Source organism: Nannobrachium achirus (assembly GCF_963921795.1).
Source record: "Nannobrachium achirus genome assembly, chromosome: 23".
NCBI classification, from domain to species: Eukaryota; Metazoa; Chordata; class Actinopteri; order Myctophiformes; family Myctophidae; genus Nannobrachium; species Nannobrachium achirus.
In genome coordinates, this window is record NC_137830.1 from 21,899,663 (window position 1) to 21,920,014 (window position 20,352).

The window sequence follows — 20,352 nt, forward strand, 5'->3', positions numbered from 1 at the left end:
TAAAGACGCTATATAATATAATATAATATAATATAATATAATATAATTAATATAATATAATCTATCTATAAATGCGAGAAGTCTCTGCGTGTGTGTGTGTCTGTCTGTGTGTCTGTAATCCGCGTATCTCGACCCAACCCGACGCGCGGTTTTCCCGAACCGGCGCGAAACGTTCGGAATCTCCTTATGCGGGGCTGATTGTTGACATCAGGCTGTTCCGGAAGAAATCGGCGCAAGCGCTGACTCATTGTGACATCACTTCATAAAAGGCTCTGACATCACGTACGCCACATGAGTCAACAAAAAATCTCTGTGAGTGTGTATGTATGTATGTAATCCGCGTATCTCGAGAACCGTTCGTCCCACCGGCACGCGCGTTCTCCATATATGGGAATAAAATGAATGCCCGTATGCGGAGCTGATGTCTGACATCAGAGTTTTCCGCAACCGGTACTGTGTGTGCAGAGATCTTCATATATGGGCAAAAAAGCGGCCGCGGCCCAGCTTCTAGTATAATATAATATAATATAATATAATATAATATAATATAATTAATATAATATACCATATCGTCACTTTCGGGCAGAAACCTCGTATCTCCAAGTTTCAAGTGTGTACGTTTTTTCGCGAAGTAAAGCCCTGCTTCATCAGACAAGGCCGTCGCACAAAAGTAGTGAACAGCAGAACGTCTGTTTTCACTAGTTTAGTTCATTTTTTTAAAATGATGAAAACGAACAGTTTTGGACATACAAGGTTTCCACCCGACAACGACGATATTCTATATATTACCATGGTAGTTGCTTTGTATTATGTATAGCCTCTCTCTCTCTCTCTCTCTCTGTCTCTCTCCCTCCCTCATCCGCCTCCGGGGTCATCTGGATGTATAGCCAGGGATGTTCGCACACATGTATCTTGACAGGCCGGGGGTGCTGCGTGGCGGGTGGGGGGTATGGGGGGCGTCCTATAGGTCATGGGGTTGTGACAGCCCCGCTACAGAGCCGTCGTACGCTGTCAGCGATCTGACCGCCCACGTCAATCCCCTTGATGCCGTGCAGGGACGTTAGCAGGGCATTGGGGGCCAGTGGAGGACCTACCACGAGTCCACAGTGTGGACGTCGTGTGGGCGTGCACGCATCTGTGCATCCGTGCATCCCTCCGTGCTTGTGCGAGCGCCGGATGGCTGGTTGTTGACACACTGACTGTTGAACTGCTCGAAATAAAGAAAATAAAGAAAAACTGAGCGAACTAAAACCTTTTGTGATGTTGCCTTCAGGGAAGAGGTATATGAGCATCAACGCGAGCACTAGTAGACTGAAGAACAGTTTCCTACCCCAGGCTGTAAGACTGCTAAATAAGTCTATGAAATGAAACATTTTTGTGGTGTTACGGCCTTGTACATGTATGTTGACCTTGGTTCTTTTAAACTGTTTTTAAGTTTTAGATACCGGTAAATGTATTATTGTTATTTATGTACTGTTTTTAATTATGTGTATTATGGAGCACCCCCAACACAAGCTTTTCACAGTGCATGTCTAATTCAGGCTTTTGCAAATCCTGCCCCATTCTGCTCTGTTACTATGGTGGGACATTAACCCTGGGCAGATTGTTTTTATAGTGGCAGTGAATGGGATTTTTTTATTTTTTCATAGCCTCATTACAGCTATATAAAGTACCAAAGGAAAAACATCTAGGTGATATTAATAAAAAGGGAAGACAAAGGTACAGTAGTTACATTGCAAAACAGGGGGTTTCCCCGAAAATATATATGTTTTAATTTGTTTAATCCCAGTGGGACAGAATCACCCATTGCAGATTCTTTTATAGTGGCAGTGAATGGGATTTTCTATTTTTTTCATAGCCTCATTACAGCTATATAAAGTACCCCAAAAAACACATCTACGTGATATTAATAAAAAGGGAAGAAAAAGGTACAGTAATTACATAGCAAAACAGTAGTTTTCCCCCGAAAATATATGTTTTAATTAGTTTAATCCTCTGGATCAGAGAGAGAATAGAAATAGAAAGAAAAAGCGCATTGCATCTTGGGTAGGAAGAGGACAGCCAGATTATAGTTCTCCTCACATAATAGGCTGGCTTTTCGTAATTCTGCCCATTTAAAAGATATGTACCCAATCGTAACTCTTAGTTACATTGATAAGGTCCATGTGAACTAGTCTGTTGAAGCTTATTCATTACAATGATCGCAAACGCTATGGTCGCGAGCGGCCTGGCCGTGCTCCGCAGTGCGGACAGCCGGTGAAAGACGGCTGCCACTTTCTCCGACTGCAGAACTCCACCCCCGCTTGCAAAAAGTGAATGTATTTTTCTGGTTGGCCAGTCAGGGAGTCTCAGGGACCAATCAGAAGGCTGACAAACGGTGAATTGTGCTGTACATCCTTGTGACAATAAACATCTTGAATCTTGAATCTTGCTCCCTCTTTCTGGCAGAACGCCCTCATCTTCTCCCTTCTGCAGGCCTAGAAACTGAACCCCTCCCCCTGACAGACTTGAGTGACACAGAAGTGTTGTGGAAGGGAGTGACTTGGCCAAGACTCTGCTGAATGACAGCGATGGGGAGTTCTCCAGTGATGCAATTAAAGTCTACATGATTGCCTTCAAAAGGGTTGGTGGGGAAGGACTGGGCGTCTGTTGAGCTGTCAAAGGACTGAAAGAATTATGACAGTGGTTCTCAAAGTGGGGTCCAGTCCAGGGACCCCCAGGAACCATTTAACCACTTAGGTTAAACATAATTTAGAGTGTTCATTTGTTGGGGTCCCTGGCAGAAAATCCTTTCAGATGCTATACCACATGTTTAAGAATACGGAGGCATTGCGTATACATGTCAACGCCCCATGAGGCCAAGTCGAGCCCACCGCCTGCAGTTTACCGGAGTTACCTCTGCTACGTTCACAACCCCCGCCCTCTAACACCCCCCCCCCCCCCCCCCCCCCCCCCCCCCATCCCCCCAACCCCTTTATGCATTTTTTTTTTTATTCGACAGTGCACTCTGGCAACCCCCGGTTTTCATTACCATCTTTAACAACTTTCTGTGATATGTTTACAAGGACTCTCATTTGGGAACCACACGCAGCCATGGCTCTTCCATCCCCTAACCTAGTGATGCTCCAGTGATGCTGCCATGGGTGCAGACCTGAGCAAGGGGGAACTCTTGCCCCCTTGTGGACCATGGTGGTACCGCACCTCAGGGCTTGTTCAAGAGCAAGTATTTTCTGGTAGGAAAATCCCACCCACTGATTTTCCTTTTTCTGACCTCATGGCGATCACCATGAAATCAGAAACAGGAATATTTGGTTGGGTACTGCGGTCTTCCCTGTGTTTTATTTATTTATTAATTTTTTACCAATCGTTATTAATGTACTATGTGTTAATACAATATAACTTTGGTCTACCTTCTATTAAGACGTTACAATTTACAATTACAATTTAGGCCTTTAGCAGACGCTCTAAATCCAGAGCGACTTACAATAAGCAAGGCAATACATCAGTACATCAACATCAAATGCACAGAAATAGTAATCTAAGAAAACGTAGGTGGACCTTTAGATCCTGTGTTCTAGGTTGGACAAGACCTTCGACACGTCTCTTGTCAAAGGTCACAAATCTTTGACAGAAATCTTGACCTCAGGTCTCCCCTGCAGAGCAAGCAGGCAGGCTCTATTAGCCCAGTGTTTAAAATTCTAGCACTTGTGCAGCTGACCCGGGCTCAAATCGGGGGTAGAACAGGACATTTACATAGTGCAGCTACAACCACTAGGCTATGCGTACTGCACCAGCGCTTCCCTGAAAAATCACACTCGTGTGAACTGAGCGGTGGAGGCTGTGTGTGTGTGTGTGTGTGTGTGTGCGCGTGTGCGTGTGCGTGCGTGCGTGTGTGTGTGTGTGTGTGTGTGTGTGTGTGTGTGTGTGTGTGTGTGTGTGTGTGTGTGTGTGTGTGTGTGTGTGTGTGTGTGTGTGTGTGAATGTGAGTCTGAACAACAGCGCCCCTCCCTTAACATGTGTGGTCAGAAAAGGTTACTGCAGGCTACAGACACGCATACCCACACACACGGCCACGTATAGGAGCGTTGTGACCACCGCTCAAAAAGCACCTTAATTGCACACGGTAAGTGGTATTGAGCTTCAGGGCTTAAGTCAACGGGTATGCTGTGAGTTTGCCCACGCGTGTTTTGGCAGGATTATTCATTGTGTAGTTTGATCATACATATGCAAATGTTTTTTGCATGATCCAGAGAGCATCAATCATCAGGCTTCTAAATGAGTTGTATAGATGTACTATACGCAGTGTTGGGCAGAAACTAGTTACTAGTTATATTACTATAATATTATGATTTTACCCAGTAACAAGTAGTGTAAGGGATTACTTTGCCAAAACAGTAATATTATACCATATTACTTTGTAAAAACTAACCTAGTTACATATTACTCTGGTTTTGTTGGCAGTCTTTTGAAAACATTTTGTTTGACAGGTCAAGAGAGATTGCAGCTATATATTTACAGCCATTTTGGCTGATTGTTGACTCTTATTATGATTAGTATGAAGAAAAAAAATCTGTTCTAAAAGGAGCTGGCTAAACAGATTCAGTTGTTGTATGTCTTATACTGTACTTTCTTTCTTTTTTTTTTTTTTTACTTTCCTGGTGGTGGGACAAAAATAATATAATGTAATATATTATTCTCAAAGTACTAAGTAATGTAATGTTACCTTTTCCAAGGAGTAATAAGTAATAGTAACATATTACTCTCCTAAATAATATTGCCCAACAATGACTTTAGTACCAGTGTCTGGGCACCCTTTGGGGGGCACCAAAGTTCACGGGGCGTGAGGATATGTGTTTGGATAATGAATATTAACCATGTAAAGAGGAAGATGAAGAAGCAAGCTATTTTCTCCCATATGCCTGCATCACTGTCTGTGCTGGTTCGAGCAGTGGTGGAAGAAGTAAGAAGCAACACCACAATGAAGAAATGCCCTGTTACAAGTTAGCGTCCTATATTCAAAATGTTACCTGAGTAAAAGTACTGGCATCAAAATATCAAAGCACCGAAGGTAAAATGACTCCTTTTTCTTTTGTTTTCAAAATGTGTCAGAAACTCATGAAATAGGGTTTAATTAGTTAATGGTTCATGTTGTTTTGTAATAATCTAAATCTTCACAGTAGCTTTTAACTCAAGTTTTCAAATATTTGTAGTGGAGTAAAATAGTAGACAATAATTGAAGGCATTGAAAAATGGAAATGCTCACATATAATTGTACAGTACTTGAGTAAATGCACTTACTTTACACCACTGGCAGCCAGAGGGCTTGTTGAGGCCTACTGTTGCACAGATGCCTTTGAAAACCCTCTGAAAGACCTTTTAAGCACTCCCCCCATGCGCACGCTGATCAGGGAGTACAGCTTTTTGGTAAATATTTGATAGGCTGGCCTTGTGTCTCATCGACGCCGAGCAGATCCTCAAGGAGTTGTTTATAGGTCAAAACCATGTTTCTCTCTCTCTCTCTCACCACCACAGAAGGAGGAGGCGGCAGGGGTGTCGCACCAAATTCTGGGCCCTTGGTACAAGGATTCACTGCTGGCCTCCCATGAATGTTCTTCATTGGGGGAGGGGGTTTAACCCATTTAGACTGGGAACGCATTATTACGCATCATTTTGTGCTTTAACCTGTGAAAAATAGCAGGTCTTCAAGCTCACAGCGCAGCACAGAGTGCCGCTCTGCGAGCTTGTAGATCTGCTATTTTTGAAAAAAAAAGTGAAAATGTGTGTCTTTGAATATTTCAAATCCTTCTAAGGTTTTTGGAAAAACCTATGTTTCTATGTCAGTGGTGCTCAAACCTTTTCATGTGAAGGACCCCCACAATTATATGTATTTGGCCACAGACCCCCATCTCAAAATATTTAGTTCCAGGGACCCCCCAGAAGCAACATTTTTGTTACAAATGTTTGCTTAAAAAATAGATATACTATATTCATATATATTCAAAGATTTGCACATATTTTCACAAACTTTAAAAAATAGCAGATCTCCAAGCTCACAGCGCGGCACTCAGTGAGCTGTGCACTTGTATATCTGCTATTCAATAGCTAAAGTATAAAATAATTAAGGCTCCTCCACCTTGGGCCCTTGGGTAACTCAGTCCCACTTTTCCCCCCATGTGACGCCCCTGGGAGGAGGAGGTGACAGATTGGCGTGAAAACGTAGAGGCCCTGTCTGGTGCGGATGCCAGGAAGAAACTGTTCACCTCCCAGGCATTAAAGACATCAGTGGTGCACACACACACACACACACACACACACACACACACACACACACACACACACACACACACACACACACACACACACACACACACACACACACAGTCATGAAACCTGCGTGTTAATTTAACTCCGGAGAGGAGAGCGTATAAACGTCCGTCTGGTTCTTCTGCACAGGGACAGGATGTGATAGGGCGGCGGAGATACAGTATGTTTGAAATTCTTTGCCCCGTGCGGTTCAGAGCGGGGCGCTTGCAGCCTGGGGGGTGTGGAAGTGTGTCTGGAGATAACGGAGACGCAGATTCCTACCTCCTGTCATCCTTTCCCCGCCAGGGCAACGAAAAAGCGATCCGGGGACTTTGATCCCTGTTAAATAAAGGGCCGCCCTCTGTGACAAGGAAAATAGAGCGAAAATAGCCGATCTACAAGGTCACGTGGTCAACAAACGTTTCGGATACCCAGCCGCCCTCAGTTTGTTGTAATTAGAGTTACTCGGAATGACAGGATCAAAGTTTCTTTTCCAGGCTGCACTTAGAGGCGAGTACCACTCATTTTCAAATTTGAATTATGTCATTAATTTATCTTAGAGAGCAAATAGGAAAAAGGTGAACTGGAGGATTGATTATGGGGTCATGTGATCAGTGACATCATGAAGGTGTACTCTGTTACTAAAGGGTGACTTTTGTCCATATGAATGACTATTTATCAGTGGTGGAAAGTAACTAATTACATGTACTGTAGTTTAAGGAGGCCTACTTTCGAGGTTTACTGGAGTATTTCCGATTTTCGATACTTTCATGATTACAAAACGTGCATTAATCACTTAAGACCTATAATATACTTCAGCGATTTCAAAATAGCCAATCTACAAGCTTTTACAACACGTAATGCAACTGTAGATCTGCTATTTTCAAATATTGCTAGACTTTCTGAAACTTGAGAAAGTTTTGGAACCACTGGTCTAGATTCCAGACCTTCTAAAAATAGAATCTAGAGTTAATTTGAAGCTAGATGTGACAAACGGTAATTCAAAACTCATCCTATTAACTTTATTGCTAGCTATAAGTAGCTTAGCTATGAGTATGTAGAGTCCTACAGAGGTAAACATGTTAACTTAGCTATAAGTAGCTATGAGTTTGTAGAGTATAAGTAGCTATGAGTTTGTAGAGTGGTAAACATTAACAAACCTGCTGCTCTGTGCAGTTTGACGTGTGGCTGTAGCATTCTGTCCAGCAGTTTTTGTCTCTCCAGCAGAGTTCCTAGTGTCTCCATCTCTCTCTGGAAGAGGTTGCACATGAACTTTGCAGCCGCACTGAGGCGCTCCAAAACAAACACTCTGACGTTAGGCTTCACACTACAAACATCACCAGGCTGCTGTTTGTCCAAAACACACAATATCTCCTCTCCCACCGACGTCATTTGTTCATTTATCGACAGCCGTACAGACTCTATTTTACCTCCTTTATCAGACATTTTCACCACGACATTTCTTCTCTACCACGTTGTTTCAAGTCTTTGATCACTGATGAGTGTCAGGTGCGGCTGTGATCCCGTTCCGTGCCTGCTGGGTGCGCTCATGCACGCTTGGGAGCGTGCCTGAGTGAGGAGGTCTCTTGGACAGTGTTGTTACAAAGTAGCCTACTTGAGAAACTCATACAGTATTAAAGTATAGCTCTATTCTACTTGAAATGTATTCAAGTAAAAAGTCACAGATAAGAAAACTGTATGAAAGTAGCTCACAATAAATGTAGGCTACTTAATTACAAGTTAAGTTGGCCACAAAATGCTTTTCAAAATGCCTGCAAAGAAATTAAGACCTTCTGTCATGAATTGAATTTATTCCAATCAAAAATATAAATAACATGCATAAATAGCATCCATCAATAACAAAATACAGGACCCCAACTACATAGGCTAAATAAAAAATGTATGTGTGCGTCGCGTGTGTGTGTGTGTGTGTGTGTGTGTGTGTGTGTGTGTGTGTGTGTGTGTGTGTGTGTGTGTGTGTGTGTGTGTGTGTGTGTGTGTGTGTGTGTGTGTGTGTGTGTGTGTGTGTGTGTGTGTTATGCACGCAGGGCACGCATCGTGCGCGTGCCCTCGAATCTGTGACGCGGCCTGTTTTAGTAGCGCCGTGGCGCTTCAGGGAGGCAGTTGGCGCCATCAGGAAAAGGGTCACCGGGGAGCCAGTTAATGGGAAATCGTTATGTAAATGCAATCTAATTAAAATTAGAGCCAAGCTAGTCAAGTCTAAGGTATGCATGGGGAGGACGGGGGAGGGGTGAGGGGTGGTTGTTAAATCATATTATTACCAAGACTCATCTGCATAACCCGGCCTGCCTTCGCCAGCCGTTTCTCCTGGCACTCGTATCGGCCTGCCGTATTTCAATAAACCCAGACAAATAACGTCACTGTCGGACAGAAAACCTTCAGCTCCATTCTCCATATTTCAACTTTTGCAGATCTTTTTCCTGTAAATGAACGCCGTACTTCGTCGTACAACAGTGTCACGAGGAACTGGCGAAAATAGCCAATGCACGAGCTCACAGTGCGTCGTAATGTGGCCTCTTGTGAGCTTGTAGATCGTTAATCTTTTGCTGTTTTTTTTTTAATATTGAAAGTTAAAGTTGTTACAGTAAGTGTGTGTTGGTTTTATATATATTGAACAAATGGCAATTATTAACAAGAGCTTGTCAGTTGGAACAGAGGTAATCATTTTTTTAAAGATGCAGTGCCATGATTTCTTCCCTCCCTAAAATATGATTATCAAGTATTATGATTTTACTAGGAGGAAGATTCTTTCCAAAAAAGTGTACAGAAAGAGTTAAAATTATTCTTTGTTTTTTTGTGGCCACACACACCAGTTCATTAAGTATGCCTGGTTGTCATGGTGGGTGGTGACCCACCTGAAGTTAGCCACACCCACAGTGTTGGGTGAATGGTAAAAGGGGAGGGGATAATTATATGATGTCATTAAATCAGTGTTTTTGGATCTGCACTTTTGACCCACAAGGTGTCAGCCTCCAGGAAGAAATGTCAAATAGAAAGGGAATACATAATTGCTCATAACAACCACACCAGAGGGTCTAATGAAGTACTGTCAACCTAGACACATGAAAACCAGAAAAAGTACAAAAATATGGCACCACCTCTTTAGGTAATGGTTTTGGACATAAGAGGTTTCCGGCTGGCAGCGACGAAGAGGAACGTTTTGCTTTTGCGGTTGCACATTTGGAGGCGCGCCGGGGAAGCACTGGGCAATTTCGTTCTGTTCGGATCCATCTGATGAGAGTTTAAGCTTCAATGAAGGCAGAAATGACAGCGTGTATGCGCCTTCCTGCAGCCAGTTCATCCTGTCCCAATCCTGTCCCAAAGCCAAGGTAAATTCAAGCTTTAGCCTGTTCTCTCTGCAATTCATTATTTTCCCCATAAATCCAGATTTTCTTTTCCTCCAGGTGAAACTAAATCCAATAAAAAGTCGGATTTTGCCGCTAATTCCCTTCTCTTTCATGTCCGGTGGAGCTTTTCCCCAACGAGTTTGCTGGAGGAGCTTTCCCGCCGGATATAGCCGTTCCACAAGCTCACAACCTGTCTCAAAGTGACACGTTGTGAGTTTGTAGATTGTCTATTTTTGGCCAGCCGTATGAATCAGCGAGAGTATAAATCAGGCTTAAGTAGCCGAGCGTGTGCGCTGTCATAATGTCATTCTATCCATCAACAAAATCCGCGGGCAGATTATCGGCGCCGCATTTGCACCCGTGATGTGGGATTGGATTCCGTTCCGGTGCGCTGGCAGCAATGCGGGCAATCGAGGCCCTCACACCTGACAACATGTCACATCTCCTCGTTTCCTCAAAAATGGGATTAGTTTAATAGTTGCCGCATGAATCAAGGCCTAGCAGTTAAAATATGTGTCTGTCTTTTGTGATGAGGGCGGATTAACGGCCACTTTATCCAGTGTGTGTGTGTGTGTGTGTGTGTGTGTGTGTGTGTGTGTGTGTGTGTGTGTGTGTGTGTGTGTGTGTGTGTGTGTGTGTGTGTGTGTGTGTGTGTGTGTGTGTGTGTGTGTGTGTGTGTGTGTGTGTGTGTGTGTGTGTGTGCGTGCGTGCGCATGTGTGCGTGTGCGTGCACGCTATACATGCATTAGGTGGCGTCTGTCGTTGGCTGCGGGGGTTTTACAGTCAGCTCAGAGAGAATAGCGCTGTAAAGCCGCGGTGTCGGGTTGCTGCGCATCGCTGGAAGCGCAGCTGTGAAGAGGATATTCCTGTTCACGGAACAGGGCATTGTGTGGATTCGTGGCTCTGCAAATCCGCTGGGTGTCTGCACACGCGCGCAGTCGCGCACATGTCAGAGAGGGTAGATGTGCATTTGTACGTATATGCAGTTTGCACACAACCTACGTGACCATACCTGTGTGTGTGTGTGTGTGTGTGTGTGTGTGTGTGTGTGTGTGTGTGTGTGTGTGTGTGTGTGTGTGTGTGTGTGTGTGTGTGTGTGTGTGTGTGTGTGTGTGTGTGTCGTACTGTACTTGGCTGCCACCATTAGACTGTGAAGAATGAATAGGCAGTCTACGGACTCCGCTAGGAGACTCAGGCTCTATATGCACAGCCGCCATACTGGAAAGAAATTGGGCCTCTTCCTTTCTTCCTTACCAATGCTTCTGATTAAGGCTCTGTTGGTTCTTTAACGTTTTGATGTCAAGGACCACGATAACTCTGAGTGTACCAGATGGAACCAAACAGGTCGATTTGGTTCCATTTGTACAATCTCAGAGTTAAGCCCTTTGCCCACAGGCGCGTTTATCCGCACGGATAAAACAGACAATTACATTTTTTAAAAAGAAAACTACGACCTCATGCACACCGGATCCGAATTAGCCGTGCGACGAGTGGCTGCGGCCGTGTGTTTTTTTCTCGATCGAACCCAGTTCGATTTGTGCGTCTTGTCGCATGCGGTAAAAAACTCATCACTCCTTTTATGACTCCTTTTGGGATCCGCAGCGCCGATTCCCACAGCATTGCACACCAAATCCAATGTGTTTTATTCAGGCAGCAAACGAAAAAAAAAAACCTGCAACTGTCCTGTGTGCAAAGGGCTTTACTTTACATAAGGGGTCATTTGGAACCCCCTCAAGGACACTTTGAGACCCACTGGTGTAGCAGAGTGTTTCCAGTGAGCCAACATGCACAATATCAGCACCCTGACTCTGTTTGAGCAGAATCTTAATCAGTATAATTGGTAACACCTGTGAAGGAAGTATGGTAGGGGCCCTGCCCAATTTTTTTGTTTCCAGTATGGCTGCTGTGCATATGAGCCTACCCAGCAAGCACGGTCAGGACTTGGACCAATCAGTGATGTCTCGATTGGGGCCAGATCAAGTCAAACCATGACTAGTCAGATCTGGCCTAGAATATCACCTGATTTCAACCAACATAAATCCTGCCCATAAAAACGGACATCCTGGATTAACATAACTATGTCCCAGAATATAACCTTATATGCTCATATTTCAACTAATATTACAAACAATAACAATAATCCTGTCAAACAATAAAGTCCATGAGATGTCCACAATAAAGTCCATAAGATGTCCTGGTAATGACGTCAAGATCATCCCCATATGGGCTGTGATCTGGCCTAGTTCTGAACATCACCAGTGGCCTAGTTCTGAACGTCACTGGAGTCACCGGAGGATGTTATCATAACGTCACCTTGACGTCATTTGGCTTGCAGGCTATTAACCAGCCACGGCCGGTCATAGCATTATTGTCTCAGGAACGTACAGTAATAAAAACAAAATAATCTCTATATGAATTCATGGCTTCATGGGCCTGTCATTTTGTATTCCTTTAAGGTGGACAGGGAGGGAACCATATAGTAGTACCAGTCACAGATTTGATCAATTTACTGTATGCGTGAGTGCGCTAATAACATAAAAAGAACAACATGGAGATCCAATCTCTAATCTAGGTGCTGGACAAAAAAGTAAAAATGCACACTGCTTATATTGTATAACGTGTATAAATAGAAAGATTGTGCCCAAAATATCTCTGATAATATGAAGTGCAAACTGTGTGTGTGTGTGTGTGTGTGTGTGTGTGTGTGTGTGTGTGTGTGTGTGTGTGTGTGTGTGTGTGTGTGTGTGTGTGTGTGTGTGTGTGTGTGTGTGTGTGTGTGTGTGTGTGTGTGTGTGTGTGTGTGTCTACAATATTTACAGGGGGGGGGTCCAATATCCTCTGTGACGCCTGTGTGTACTCACAGCCAGACAGAGAGGTCGGTCTGACTGCGGCACAAAGATGGACAGCAACAGCCAGTGGTGGGAAATGTACAAAATATCTTTACTTGAGTAAAGGTACCGTACCAACGCTGCGATGTAGAAACACAGTCCTGTATTAAAACAATTACTGGGGTAAAAGTTCAAAAGTGTTGGCATGAAAATGTATCACCAAAAGTAGAAAGGACTCATTAAAGGAGTAGTTCACCCCCAAAATGACTTTTTTTCTATTGATTACTCATGCCATGGAGACTAGAGTTCACTAATATTTTTTGTTTTTTGTCGCATTCCTAAGACAATAATGTGATAACAATTAATTTACCCCCATTCATTCCGGATGGTGACCCGTTTCTAAACGGGTCACCATCCGGAATCAATGGGGGTAAATTTACTCAAATCAAATTTTTGTCTTAGGAATGTGACAAAAACCAAAAAATATTATTGAACTCTACTCTCCATGGCATGAGTAATCAATAGAAAAAAAAGTCATTTTGGGGGTGAACTACTCCTTTAAGGTCCCATTTCACAACATTTCAATGAATACAAATCTTTTGAAAATGGCAGATCTACAGGCGATGCAACCACTAACTCAAGTTTTTTTTCTAATAATTGTCGTGGAGTATAGGCCCATTCCCACTGGGCCAGATAACAGATAAAAAAATCTCTTTCTCCAGATATTTTTCCATTCCAAATGGATGGTAGATACAGATAAAAAAAATATCTGCCACAGATATTTCTTTTATCTGTGGCAGATATTTTTTTATCTGTTATCTGGCCCAGTGGGAATGGGCCTTAAGAAGTACAACATTTGCCTCTGAGATGTAGTGGAGTAAAAATAAAAGTATAAACAATTGGAATACTCCAGTAAAGTAAAAGTACCTCAAAGTCAAAATGTACTTAATTACTTTCCGCCACTGGCCATACCCTGGATTCTCTCCATTTTTCCGTCGTTTGGCTTCACACGTCACACACACATACACAATACACACACAGTGTATTACTATACTGTACAATACAAAGTCCACTATACTTGTGGGGACATCTGACCCTCACAAATAACACACACACACATACACACACACACACACAGACACACACACACCCGCGCGGGCGCACGCACACACACGCGCACACACAATCAAACACGCGCACAGCCTCCCAACAGCTGTCCCTGGTCACGCAGCGAGCCAACACCTCCCTCCCACCTGTGATGGTCGTCACCACGGCGGTCCACATTATAATCCCCAATCCCACTTGACTTGTCCGGAATTTGTGGCGCCGTCAGCAGCTCGTAAAGCATGCAGTTAAACAATTATGAGCCTTCATTACAGCGCGTGCCACCCGATAACCCCAGTAACGTGACTTGTAAGACAGTAGCACACCCTGCCTGCTTGTCTGGCTTATCGCGAGGCGCTGTGTGCTTGTAGATCTGTTGTAGAACATAGTTACCTACACACGCAGTGAGGCATTGGAGACGGTGTGCCACCGCTCAAAAAATATATATTTGACAAATTTGGAGGTTTCAGTGACGTTATATTACCCTTAGCCCAAGTGAATGTAGTACACTTAAGTGCCGTTTTGACTGAGATACTTAATACTTCACTTGGGTATTTACATGTTTTGAGATGTTCTCCTTCTCCTTCTCAAGAGGCAAATAATGTACTTTTTTTTTTACTCCACCACAATTATTTAAAAACCAAACCTTAGTTACTTGTATACTTTGCAGATACTATAAATAATATAGGCCTACACAAAACAATACATTCACTTTAGGCCTTATGTTATATTTCGGATACTCCGGATCTACTGTCCAAGCTCAAAAAGCGACACATTTAGATTTTTCTTTTTTGTATATGTCAATGCCATTACTACTAGTGCTTCACCCACCCACTGACCCCAACCAGAATTATGGACCATAGCCGCCTCTCCGCGGCTCCCAGGGCCACAGTTTTCATGGGGTATTGTACTGTACGTGGGAGGCGGGCAGATCCTATTTGTGTCTGGAATGTCCAAATAGGAACAGCTTGCATGGGCTAGATAAGTATTATGGCCGTGACGGCTCATTATTTTTTTTTTTAAAGAAAGGACATTGCGGTTGATTTGGAGATGCATGCTGTCTGCGTTTTATGAAGAGACGCGGCCATAATAACGCAGCGTTAGACCATGACCTTCATCTGTGCGCCTGTGTTTTATGTCCACAGCCGTCCCCAGATGACCCCCGGGTAACTCTATCCGTGTGTGGGCACCCTCGCCAACCGCAATGAAACAATGTGCATGATTCGCCCATTACGCATTGTCATGTGCAGCTACTACTCACCATCTAAATCTGAGTCTAAATCGGGCTACTGTGACAAAGGTCTGTTGTGGAAAAAGTAGCCTACTCTGATTTGTTTTGTACTTGAGTAAAAGTAGCAATACCACGATGTACAAATGCTCTCAAAATGTTACTTGAGTAAAATTACAAAAGTATTGGCATCAACATAAACTTACAGAACCAATGTAAAATGTACTCTTCTATCTTTTACAAAGGTGTCAGAATCTTTCCAAAATTCAACACGTTGTGAGCTTGAAGATTTGGGATATTTTCAGAATTTTCTCTCTGACGAAGTACAATACTTGACTCTGAGTTAGTAAGTATAAAGTAAAAGAAAGTGAGCCGTAAAAGTACCTAAGAAATTGGTTCTTGAGTAAATGTACTTAGTTACTTTCCACCACTGCCAAAGGTGTATAGAGGAGAGAATAAGGGCATTTTTTCAGGCCAGCACGGCAAGCTGGGCTCACAGGTGTGAGGTGATGATGTGGCGCTGCACACAATGTGCCACCAATGTGAGGACAAGAGAGGCGTAGCAGCGGGCCCTATTTAGCCAGCCACTCACGTGGCGGGGGTCCGTACCACCCCATGAATCAATCACAAACAAAATTCATCAGACTCTTTCCCGTATAGCTGATCTCACAACCAAACAGCTCGACCTCCAACTGAATTGCCTCCCAATTAAAAGGTAGGTTCTTGGACCACGATGGCGCGTCGTTAACTAGGCCAAGATTGCTAGCGGAGGGTTTTGTGGCGTATATGGGGGGGGGGGGGGGGGGGTTTCAGATGCAGGGTATAATTAGATTAAGAGTGTTCTTTGGATCTGTCAGTATTAATTGGTTGCTCAAACCTCTGTCATTGTGTGTGCGTACGTGCGTGCGTGCACATGTGCGTGTGTGTGTGTGTGTGTGTGTGTGTGTGTGTGTGTGTGTGTGTGTGTGTGTGTGTGTGTGTGTGTGTGTGTGTGTGTGTGTGTGTGTGTGTGTGTTTGTTTGTTTGTTTGTTTGTTTGTTTGTTTGTTTGTTTGTTTGTTTGTTTGTTTGTTTGTTTGTTTGTTTGTTTGTTTGTTTGTTTGTTTGTTTGGCTTTGCTGGCGCTAGCGTTGCCTCTCCTGAGTCTTGTGGAGGTCACAGCTCATATCTTCCTCTTGTATTTACAACGAGAAACTCGCCCAGTAAAACCGTCCTTTTATGGGTGTCACATAGCTTGATCGTAAAATGAAGCATTTCCTCTGTTCCCCTCCCAACCTTATAATTCGTATTCATTTGCAACCCGAGATGCTCCTTTAAACTGCGCGTGCTTGTGTGTGTGTGTGTGTGTGTGTGTGTGTGTGTGTGTGTGTGTGCTTCAGTGTGTCTGTTTTATTCATGTAATGTCTGTATTATTTGGGATTGAAAAAACATAAATAATTAACCCCAGGGGGACCTTTTCTGGTCCCTATAAGGAAAAGGGTCATCTTTAGGAAAATATTCATATTTAGGGTTAGGCATTTAGGGGTTCCGTATAGGGATAAGGAGTTTAACCACTTAAACCCTCTATTGTTATAGTGAAATGGACCCGAGTTAGTCTTTTACAAGCTGAGAGTCATAATCAAGTTTGTAGATTTTCTATTTTTGGCGAATATTCCCTCCAGAATTTGGGGCTCAAATGTTTAACGTCAGGGCTAGGTATGATTATCAGTGATTACGGTTAGGATTAGGATTAGTATAGGACAGACTGTGGACAATTGCTTTTGATGTCCCCACAAACATAGCAAGACAAAATGTACAATTGTATTGTGAGAAGGGAAGCAACACTAATATAATTTTAGTTCCTTGCAGTGTGTCACTGAAATGTTGAGGCGGGTGAAGAGGTAAAGGTGTGTGTGTGTGTGTGTGTGTGTGTGTGTGTGTGTGTGTGTGTGTGTGTGTGTGTGTGTGTGTGTGTGTGTGTGTGTGTGTGTGTGTGTGTGTGTGTGTGTGCGGGTGTGCGGAAACGCGCTCGTTGCAGTTCCCTCAGCCCCAGTCAGACGCGTTTCTGTGCTAATAAGGCCACCAGAAACACCACGGCGTGGTGTCACACCAAAGGTCACAGGTGCACTTTCTCCATGTAATGTCGCCCCGGTGATTTTAAGGTCCATTAGGGTGGACAGCCCCTTTACTCAGCCGAGCCCCTCTCTAATGGCAATCAATATGACAGAGACGCGTGGCCAGACCACAATTATTAAGCTCTGTGGAGTCTCATCTCCCACAAGCTATACGTTCAACCCCCCCACTCCAGTCCATCTGAAGGACCTCACAGGAGCTAATGATAGCCGCGAGGAAAAGCGAGGGGAATTCCGAGGGGAGAGTAAAATGCAATATTTAATTTTGGGAGAAAAAAGGATTCCTCTTTTTCGTCTTCTTCACCTCAGACGCTCTGTTCTTCACTGTTCGGATTGTCCGTCGATTTCGTCCAAGGACCCTGTTAACCCGCAGAGTGAACCTTGGGGGCGGTTCTGGAGGCACCGCCCGCTTCCACTCGTAGAGACCAGTCCGGATGTCAGCTGTTCACTCTCCTTTAGTGCTCCACTTCCAGTCGCACACTGTTTACATTCCTAACTCTACACGTTGTAACCGGAGTTGCAGGGGGATTTAGCTGCGGAGCTCTGAATCTGGCTTTGGAGATTAGCGCATGTGAAAGACAGCGAGGTGGCTCCACGAGGGATAAGAAATTACGCAATCATTATTTACATTCTGAGAATCTCTGCCGAATCGATGGTGCCGAAATTGCATCCAGGCTATAGATTATTTTCTTAGTGATTATTCTATTACTTTCTAGATTAATCGAATAATCGAGCACCTTTTATGAACACTTGTTTTGTTTTACTGTATACAACGAATCAACAGCAAATAACCACTTAAGCTCTTTTATGTACTTTGTCATGCAACAGTGTCAAGAAAATAGCTAAAAGTGCTGATCTACAAGCTCACAACACATCATCTGTAATATCTGCAATTTCTTTCCCCTCAAGATTGATACTATTTGGTGGCAAGGTTGCGCAGTTGGTTGCGCTGTTGCCTCATAGCTAGAAGGTCCTGGGTTTCGATTCCCCCTGGGGACGCTGTGGGTGTGTTATCTCCTCTGCGTAATCAGTGCCATCAGTAGGCCTACCCTAGGTGGGGTTTTCCAAAGGGCCTTTCTGTGTGGAGTTTGCATGTTCTCCTTGTGTCCCGCAGGGTAGGTGGGCCTACCCTCACAAAATGCAGTAATCATTGTCTCTATACTGCCTCCCCCTGGCCAGCCTGGGCACCTGATGGAGGGGAAAGGAACTGGTTGGAATAACGGGTTCTTTCCACACGCTACGTCCAACCGGGGAAACTCCCTCCTGTCCGCTGCTCTCCCCAGGTTGGCAGAGGGAGTGTAGCGCCCAGGATTACATTTGACCACTTAGCGGGGCAGTTAAGGAGAACAATACTTCAGTTCTGGAAAGAAGCACCAAAATTTTACAGAGTGTACCTCTTGGGTCATTCTTTAGAAAAATCACATTAGACACTTAATTTTCAAAATGGCCGCCAGTTTTAAAGATGGCCGCCTTTTTGGATATGTTTTACAGGACGCCAGCCAGTTAATATCGAATTTTCATAATATTAAAGTTGTTTTGTAGGTTTTAAAACATCCTGAGTTCATTTATTACACTTTTAAAGCAGCCAGAATAACCTTTCTGACTTTTGGTTGGGGTCTTTCCTCACCTGGGACCCCCCAGACAGACCCCTGAGCCTATTTCATTAATCGCTCTGCTCCTGCTCCAGAACAATGTTAAATTAGATCTGAAATATGCTCTGAAATAAAAAATGACTAGTAGCAAATAACAGAGGTCTTCCACGGGGGGTCCGGGACCCCTGGGGGGATCCTCAGAGCTACTACAGGGGGCCTGCCAAATCTTTTTTTTTTTTTTTTAAACTTCGAATGTTTTTATGTATCCTGGTTTTATGTATTGTACTTTGATGGTTTATTAGTATTCTCAGTATTATTTATAAAAATAAATGTGTTAAACAGTTATGGTTGACAGCTGTTACTGCAGGTATTGCAATAATGAAGGTATTGCAACTTTTCACTTTGGGCGCAGAACAACATTTCCATTTATTGCACTGCACTCACACCGCACGCGCACACGCACACACGCACGCACGCACACACACACACACACACACACACACACACACACACACACACACACACACACACACACACACACACACCTCTTTGTTATTGTCACCCCAAAACCCTCACCTTATTAGAGCCCATGGTCAATTACGCCCAAAGAGATTCACTACAATACAGTAATTTCAGACATGCAGAATATATTCGTCTTCATCATCATCATCTTCAATGTCCAACCTAATAGTGTTGACACAGTCTCCACCATAGCATAGAGTGAAAGGCAGGTTATTTGAGCAGCTGCACCGTCCCTTACAACCTGCTTTGCAGACACATTTGATGAGCTCAAGTACTGCCTTTGGAGCAGGGAGAGCAAGAAACCTGACTGGAATATACCCTCCACTCTCTGAATTCCATCTATTTTCTTCGATTGGTGGAAGCACAGGGTATGGTATGGTCAGGTGATTTATCCTGCATTGTGACAGAGTTGGCGCGGAGGTAGCATCTCACCCTCCAAGTTCTTTGACAGAAATAGTTCCCATCTGAGTAATCCCAGGGTTGTTGGACCTTTTGAACTGTAAACATGGCATGCAAAATGTTCCGACTGCAATGTTGATGGAAGCTCATCATTTATAAGCTCAGGAGGAATGGCCAATGACCTTGCCAAGGTCCTTGAAGCGGTTAATGGCTTGGTCATCATCATCATCATCAAGTAGGCATTGATGTCTTTTTGGTGATTCCAACAAATGTTACTCCCCAGTCAGCACCTGAAAAACTAGGTACGCAAAGGAACCCTTGACATTTGTAACATCCAATAACTTGAACTCACTCGAATATATAAATTTCCTTTTTTTGTACCGGAGGCAAGGACTTGATAAGGAATCGGGGTATCAGCCTCTTCATGTGTTTACTTTGCACTTCCTCAAAATCATGTCCCTTGATGAAGGTATCCTATTATAATGCCTACTTTGTCATACCTGACACATTGCCCTGAGCTTCCATCAATTGAAAAAAATAGATGGAATTCAGAGAGTGGAGGGTATGAACAGTCAGGTTTCTTGCCCTCCCTGCTGCAAAGGCAGTACTTGAGCTCATCAAATGTGGCTGCAAAGCAGGTTACAAGGGACGGTGCAGCTGCTCAAACAATAACCTGCCTTGCACTCTCCTCCCTGCAAATGCTATAGTGGAAACTGTCAACACTATTAGGGAGGACATGAATAGTGAATTTCTTTGGGTACAATTGACCGTGAGCTCTTTAAGAGGATAGGGTGCGGGTTTTTTGGGGGTGATGATAACAAAGAGGTGTGTGTGTGTTGTGTTGTCAATGTGGGTGCAGCGTAATAAATGGACATGTTAGACTGCGCGCCCAAAGTGAG